The 8,349-nt window shown below is 37.3% G+C and overlaps 1 pseudogene; it reads right to left on the bottom strand.

Moving 5' to 3' along the window:
• Nucleotides 1-5,862: 5,862 nt before the first annotated feature.
• On the bottom strand, nucleotides 5,863-8,127 carry LOC143400373 (52 kDa repressor of the inhibitor of the protein kinase-like; annotated as a pseudogene).
• Between the last annotated feature and the right edge of the window lie 222 nt (nucleotides 8,128-8,349).

The following is an 8,349-nucleotide window of genomic DNA, read 5'->3' as shown; positions in this document are numbered from 1 at the left end:
CTTCTTTCACTTTCCTTGACCTACCTCCCTGCTGCACTCATTACCCTCCTACTGGATACTTCAGCTCCAAGGCAGGTTTGAGGAGCTAAGGGAAAGTCAGGGATTGGTGACAGTACATATGGAATTGTTTGTTTTTCAAAAAAAATTGACAGTAAGCCAGATGTATAATTTTTTATTTAAAATTATATTCAAGTCAAGGCTATGACTTGACAAACACATTGGTCATGAAGCAACGTTCAATAATACGCTCCATATGAGAGACAGGCCAAGCAAAGTGATTTTAAAATGTTGAGGTGGTTGGAAAAGGTGTGCCAGAAATATGCAGTTAAGGGGCTGGGGATGTGGCTCAATCAGTAGCATGCTAGCCTGGCACGCGCGGGGTGCTGGATTCAATCCTCAGCACCACATTAAAATAAAATAAAGATGTTGTGTCCACCAAAAACTAAAAAATAAATATTAAAGAATTCTCTCTCTCTAAAAAAAAAAAAAAAAGAAGAGATATATGCAGATAAAAAGGGTCATCAGTTAACTACCAGATCTATTCAGATAAGGGGACATTCAGAGCAAACAACAGACAAAAAACAAACCCAAAAGAACAGTTACCATCCACAATGAAGATCCAAGTTATAAATTCTATACACTAAATAACAGAGCATCAACATACATAAGAATTACAGGAGATACATGAAAAAAAGACAAAGAAACATAAATAGAAGGAGACAATGACAGATCAAAAATCAAAAAAATAAGTAAGGATTGGTAAGAAATACACTGATGGGGAGTAAAATTGGCTATAAAATAAACTATTATTTTCAAATAATATTTTAGTGAAAAGTAGACTTGATCAGAGGAAAAACAGGCTTGTACTTAAAGACCAAGCCAAGGAACATAAGAACAATTAAAAAGACCAACAGGCAATGCTGGCACCCATTCATCCTCCTTACATTCTAGAGAAATTTTCAGGATGCCTTGAGCTAGGGGTGGCCATGTGACTCAGCTACAGTTAATAATATCTAAGTGGAAGACACTGGGGAGAACTCCTAGGAAAGCTTTTAAGGGGGACAGATTAGCTGTCACACTCCTTTTGCTCTCTGCTTTTTTAGCAGACACTATAGGTGTCCTGCCTCCACCTGTACCCAAGCTTCTTTCCCTACTTCTTGATCTAACAGCTTTCCCTGGGAGCCTGTTTGGCCATGTGTGGAACAGCCTGTAAATGCTGTGCTTAATGTCCCCACAGCAACCTTTGATCAAGGAGGCTTGGAATTTGACAGGTAAATCGTTCAGCTTCCCATCTCTTAGGGGGACTGTTATGAGGAATGTTCTGTAAGATTCCCCAGAATATCTGCAGCCAGAGTGAGCCCTAGTTGCCCACCCCTCTCTTTATTGATTTTTTCCCTCTTTGCTATTTCCTTTTCCTTCTCTATCATTTATTCGGCTTCCTGAGATCACTTTCCAAATAATTTACCCCCTCTAACCAATCCTTGTCTCATGATCCAATCTCAGGGCTACCCAAAGTTTGACAGCCTTCTTTCTGTCTAGAATGTAATAATGGAATTGGATAGAAAAAGATAACATGATCTCCATTTGCAGATAATATATAACCCTAAAAGAATTATTATAGAAATAATACCATAATTAAGACAATTTATTTAATAACAATTTATAGAATAACAATACAACAATTTAATAAATAAAAAACAATTGTCTTAATGTAGTCAAAGAATAACCAGATAGAAGATATAAGGGAAGGAGAAAACACACTTAGAGCTGCAATACAAAAGATTTTTAAAATTTAATAATAAATGAAATGTTTAATATTTGAAAAATGCAAAAGTAGATTTAAAAAAATGTACAAGGCATGCCTTGCTTATCAATAGAACAACTGTACCTCATACATACATGTTAAATATTTCCAAGTTAACAAATAAATTTAATGAGAATCTAATCAAAAGTGTCCATTTTTTCCCCTGAAGTTGACTATGGATTATGAAGTTCTTATGAAATATGATCAAACAGGAAAAGTAGTAAAACCTGGAAAAGCAGAACAATGAGAGGAACTAGTCTTATAAACTATTAGAACATTTATAAAATCCCTATAATTTTAAAATGTATGCATTCATCAATACATAGACACAAAGAATGATAGACTAGAAAATTCAGAAGTAAAACAATTATATGTGACAACTTCAATGAAACCAAAAATGATAAATGAACATAAATGAACATTTTTTAATAAATGTTGTTGGGATATCCATTTGGGAAAAAGTAAAATTGGATCAATATTTCACAATGGATACCAGAATGTAATCCAAATAATCTAGATATGTAAATATTATGGCTTGGATCTAGGAAGCTTCCCCAAAGAGTTCATGTGTTAGGCAATGCAACAATGTTCACAAGGGAGAAAATTTGAATGATGAGAACTATAACCTCATCAATGGATGAATCCATTTGTTGGGTTAATACTTTGAATGGACTACTGTAGGCAGGCAGGGTGTGGCTGGAGGGCATGGCTTCAGAGACTGTAAATACGTCCCCAGACCCTCCCTCCCTCTCTGTCTCTCTCTCTCCTTCCTGGCTGCCATGAGCTGAGCAATTTTCCTCTACCATACCCTTCTGCCATGTTATTCTGCTTCACCTCAGACCCAGAGCAATGAAGTCAACTGATCATGGACTGAGACCTCTGAAACCATGAGTCAAAATAAACTTTTCCTCCTCTAAGTTATTATTGACAGGTATTTTGTTCACGGCAATGAAAAGCTGACCAATACAATAAATGTGAAAAGTGAAACCCACAAGAAAACAAAAATTCATTAAGAATACATAATAATACACGTTGGAGAGAATGTGGAGAAAAAGGAACACTTTGACACGGTTTATGGGATTGTAAATTAGTACAACCACTATGGAAATTAGTATAGAAGTTCCTCATAAGACTAGGCATGGAATCACCATATGATTCAGCTGTACCACTCCGTGGTATTTATCCTAAAGAATTAAAGTCATCTTATTACGGAGATATGTGCATACCCATGTTTATAGCAACACAATTCACAATAGTCAAACTATGGAACCAACCTAAGTGTCCATCAATAGGTGAATGGATAAAGAAAACATAGCATACATACACAATGGAGTTTTATTCAGCCAAAATAAATAAATAAATAAAATTATGTCATTTGCAGGTAAATGGTTGGAACTAGAGACCATTATATTAAATGAAATAAGTGAAACTCAAAAAGTAAAGAGTCATATGTTTTCTGTCATATGTGGAAGCTAGAGAGGAAAAGGAAAAGAAAGGTGGAGGGTTGGGGATCCCATGAAAATTGAAGAGAGATGAGTAGAAGAAAGGGAGCAAGGGGGAGGAGGTGGGAAGGGAGGGGGAAAGACTGAGGAGTGATATTAGCCAAATTACATTGCTATATTGTATACATGTATGAATATGTAACAACAACAAGTACCATCATTATGTACAACTATAATGTACCAATAAAAAATATGGAAAAAGAGAAAAATTTCCTGCCTTAAAATTTTTTTAAAATAGTTCAGCACCTATGGAGAGGAGTTTAGCAGTATCTGACCTGTTGCATTTACAGTCATCCTTTGACCGGCAATTCCACCAAAGACAAATTTTTCCAAATATAAAATACTTATGAATTGCAACAGCAAACGGTTGGAAATAGCCCTAACATCTATTAGAAAACTAATTGAAAAAAAAAAGAATATTACACTTCTGTTTTTTAAAAAATTGAGGAAAAGTTCTGTGAAAGATAGTAAATGAGCTCCAGGATACATTGTTAAATAAAAAATGTAAGATGTGGCACATTTTATATATAATAAGTGCTCTTGGTTGAATTGTGTCCCCCAAAGAACTGTGCTGAAGACCTAACCCCTGATACCTATAAGTGTGACCTTAATGGCAGGCATAATCAAGTTAAATTCATATTGGATAATAATGGTGTCATTATAAGAAGAAGAAAATATGAACAGAAAGACACACAAAGAGAAGTCATGCAAAAATGGAGACAGAGATTGCAGTGATTGCTCCACAAGCCAAGTAACATCTAGGATTGTTGGCAATCTTCAGAAGCTGGGACACAAACATGGCACAGATCTTCCTTCTAAGCCTCCAGGAAGAAATCATATGGCTGACACCTTGGTTTTGGACTTCTGGCCCCATGAGTTATGGGGTGTTGAGAGCCACAGCCGAAGGGGCCCCAGCAAACTTTCAGACTGCCAGCTGATGATTGGCTCACAGCCGCCCCAGCAACATCTAGCTGATTGGCTCCTCTGCGGTGATGCTCATTGGGCTGTTTCCCTGCCCTTTCAGACCACGGAGCTGCTCATTGGGGAACTTTTTTGGCTCCGCCCATGCGACCCAGCCAATCGGCCTCAAGAGCAGGAGGATTGTGGGAGGAAGAGGTTGTTGGGGTGTGTGGCTTGTGGGAAGCCGGTGGTGGCAGTTGGGCTCTGAGGGTTTTTTCCTGAGGAGCTGTTTTGTTTATCGTGTGTGGTTCTAAAAATAAAGTTAGTTTCTTTTGACAAGTGGCTCCTGAATTGTGCCCAGCCAGACTGCGGCAATGGGGATCAATGTCTTCTGTTCTAAGCCACCTGGTTTATGGTACTTTATTACAGCATCACTAGGAAATTAACACAACGGGCTACTTTTTCCCCTCATCTCTTTTGTATGGCAAATTGAACCCAGGGCCACTGAGTTACATCCCCAGGATTTTTTATTTTTTGAGACAGGTTACCCAGGCTAGTCTTGAACCTTTAATCCACTTGCTCCAGCCTCCTGAGTCACTGGGATTGTAGGTGTGCACCACTGAGCCTGGCTATGCTACATTTTTGTAAGAAAAATAAGAAAATTTTTTTTTTTTTTTGCAAAAAGAAGTCTAACAGAATGAGCCAGAAATGAATAAAAATGGTTACTCATAGAGAATTAGCTTAAGTGATGTGGAGAGAATGAGTTTAGGAGCAAGACTTCTTTAAACATAGTATCTTTTGGGGCTTTTGGGGCTGGGGCTCAGTGGTAGTGCACTTGCCTGGCGTGAGAGAGGCACTGGTTCTGATTCTCAATAACTTAAAAACAAAATGATACCTTGTTGTATAGTTTTGACTTTATATATGTGATATATTTTTATTTATTTTAAAGGTAAATAAAAAAGAAAACAACAACAAAAAAAGATAAATCACTGAAATCAAACAAAAACATAATCAAAAGAACTGAGCTGCTTATCTAATTGGTTCCCTAGCTATGTAAAGAGAAGACCAGTATCAAAAAACGTTAAAACACAATACTTGGACTGCCCATCCTGTACAGGATACATCCTAAGGACAAAAAGAACTGTGAACAGATCTTAAGGTTCACTTAGTAGATTTAGTAGTGGTAATATTCATCTGAAACTACATGATTGTTGCAAGATAAAGGGAACAAATGTACTTGTTGATATTCTAAGTAATCAGAATTTTCAGTGTAAGAAGAAAAGAATGCAAATCTATAAACAGTCAGGGAAGCCGGGTGTGGTGGTGAATGCCTGTAATCCCAGTGGATCAAGAGGCTGAGGCAGGAGGACTGCAAGTTCAAAACCAGCCTCAGCAATTTAGAGAGGCCCTAAGCAACTTAGTGAGACCTGTCTCTAAATAATATAAAAAAGGGCTGAGGGTATGGCTAGTGGTTAAGCACCCCTGGATTCAATCCCTGGTACAAAAAACAACAAAAGACTTCAAAGCATGAGAGTTCAAACAGGTGCCATGTATATAGGCAGATTACCGAAGGCTAATGTATTCATGAGAGGCCTGTAGGTAAAGATGTTCAGTAACAAGTGACCTACATATACCTTATGGCTTTTCTTCCAAATATCAAATATAAGAGAAAGTCCATTTTAAAAGTCTTTTAGGTATTTTCAACAAAGTTTCTGAATTATCTGTAGGAAGCTCTGACTTAGTTGTATATAGTTTGATGTATGTGTCTACCGTTAAATCCAGATCATGTTTTATATCAAAATTTATGTTAAGCAAAGCCAAGTTACTTGACCTTTGGTCTGTCAAAGTGTTCCTCAAGTATGCTTTAAGATGCTTTCGTCCACTTTCATAGCATTCATTATCAATCTTCATTACAAGAAGAATACGCAGGACCTTCAGCAAGGCATATACATTAGGAAAAAAAACTTGATACCAGGCAAATGGAGGTCTTCATAAATGGTGGATGGAAGCTCTATATCTTTCCCTCAGTGTTTCCATTTGATTCTCCAACAGTGAAGCTCTGCTGAAAGTGTGTGGGGATTAGGCAAGTCACTTCTGTACATGTCAGCGTGCTGCTCCTCTGATGTATTGAATTTGAGCTGTCCTATGACTGAGGGTACCAGAGATAAGCATTTAAGACCTTTGAGGTGCTGTTCTGAATATATATCTTTAAGTCCCTCAATGATGTGCTCCACTGTTGGAACACTGAGGGTTTCTTTATAGTAACTTTCAGAGGTTAGTTGAGATTCCAGGTTACCCTGCTGAGCCCTACGAAATTTCCCAGGGAGTTTCATCTGAATATCAAGTTTTGTTGCCAATTTGTTGCTTCCTCAAACCAAAACTCATGATAAACTTCAATATTTTCCATTACTTTATTGAGTGAATGCAATACTGCAGTTAAGCTGCTGATGGCAAATAAGACATTAGAAGTTTGTCCCTGGAGATTTTTCCCAAAGGCTCTTGTAAAAGATAAGACATTTTTAAGAACAACAATTGTAACAATGAAATCAAAATCTATTACTGTATTACAGAGTACAAATGCTCAACCAGATATACAACTACTCCATCTAACAGTTGTGTCACTATTTATTCCATCTAAACCTAAAACAAGTGCTTGCAGGAGATCCTCCAAAATTTCAAAAGCATCATGCCTGCCTGACCCCTGAGAATGGTAAATTTCCTTCAGTTCTTTACCAATTTCTCCTCTGTTCTGAAAAAGAAGAGAAATTACATTGTTAAGTTCTAATAGCAGTTGTGGTGCTTGATGGAAAAAAGAATAAACTTTCTTAATTGTTCCTAATGCAATAGACACCCTAAACACAGGCACTGATTCTGCCAATGATTTAAGGCACAGGAAGAGCAGAGGGTGTAGATAGCTTGGGGATGTTTCTCTAAAAGTCTAGAAGCAACAACTTTCATTTTGGAAGAGAATCCGCTAGACAAAATGTAAGCCTGGCCACAACAATATTCTATATTTAGTCCCCACTTCTCAGTTATGGTAGTGTGAAATTTCACAGCCAAAATTTCTGCATCAGCTTCATAAAGCAGGAAGCCCACAAATTCCTCTCTCAGGTTTGAGATTCATCTACAAACCTCACCAACAGGGGAAGGTGCTCCTCCCCTGCTATATCCACCCCATCATCAGTGATAATGGAAAAGAAGTGCAAGTCTCTCACTTCCCTGAGAATTTCTTCCCAAAAGCAACTATCACAGATCTCCAGCATCTGCTTCTGCTGTGTTTTTGAACAGAACAATGTGTTAACTGCTGTGGTCTCAAAGCGTTTTCTCGGGACCTCTTCACCAGAATGTATCCGGCACTCCAACAGGGCCTGAAAGTTTTCAGGAGTGAAGATACCTTCTGGGATTTCATCAGCCTCATGCCCATCCAGTGGTATATTTTGTTTTCCCATAAGAATCAAAATTTCAAATAAATACTTTAAATATTCTTTGTTTTCCTTCTCTTCAAGGGTTAAAGGCAAAATATCTTCATCTTGTTCATCACCCCTTCTTCTGCACTGGGGTTCTCAGCATTGCTATTATTTATTTCTTTATGTTTTTGTTCCTGTTCAGAAGTTTTGTCAATTTTTTTCTGTTTCAGTGTCCTGATTCCATCTTCACTCAATTCTTTTATTCCTTTTCTGTGTCTATTATGTGGATTGTTCAAATGACTGGTAAGATCAAATATTATTGGTATTGCATTATCTTGAAGAACTATCCTATGAAGATGCACCCAATGACTTCACAAGTATCTTCTACAATTAATTTTGAGAAATAAAATAACCCAGTCATTCTTTAGTTTTATGATACTTCTGCAAAATGTTTAGTTCTACAGATCATAGAGGTCTCGAAGTGCTTGGCACATAATCGATAATGTTTATTTAGTTGATCAGCCTCTCATGAATACATTAGCCATTGGTAATCTACCTATGTACACGGCACCTGTTTGAGCTCTCATGTTTTGAAAACTTGTCTGTTCTTCTAGAAGACCCCATTGGAAGTACCACATTTCTTCCAGAAGACCCCATTGAAAGTACCTCTGCTAGTAGTACTCTGGAATTGTTTCAGTTAAGTCTTTTAGATTATAAAATGTATTATTACCATGGA

The sequence above is a fragment of the Callospermophilus lateralis genome, chromosome 5 (assembly GCF_048772815.1).
Source record: "Callospermophilus lateralis isolate mCalLat2 chromosome 5, mCalLat2.hap1, whole genome shotgun sequence".
Classification (NCBI taxonomy): Eukaryota; Metazoa; Chordata; class Mammalia; order Rodentia; family Sciuridae; genus Callospermophilus; species Callospermophilus lateralis.
The sequence above is the reverse complement of the archived record's forward strand: the minus strand, read 5'-3'. Positions and strand labels throughout refer to the sequence as shown.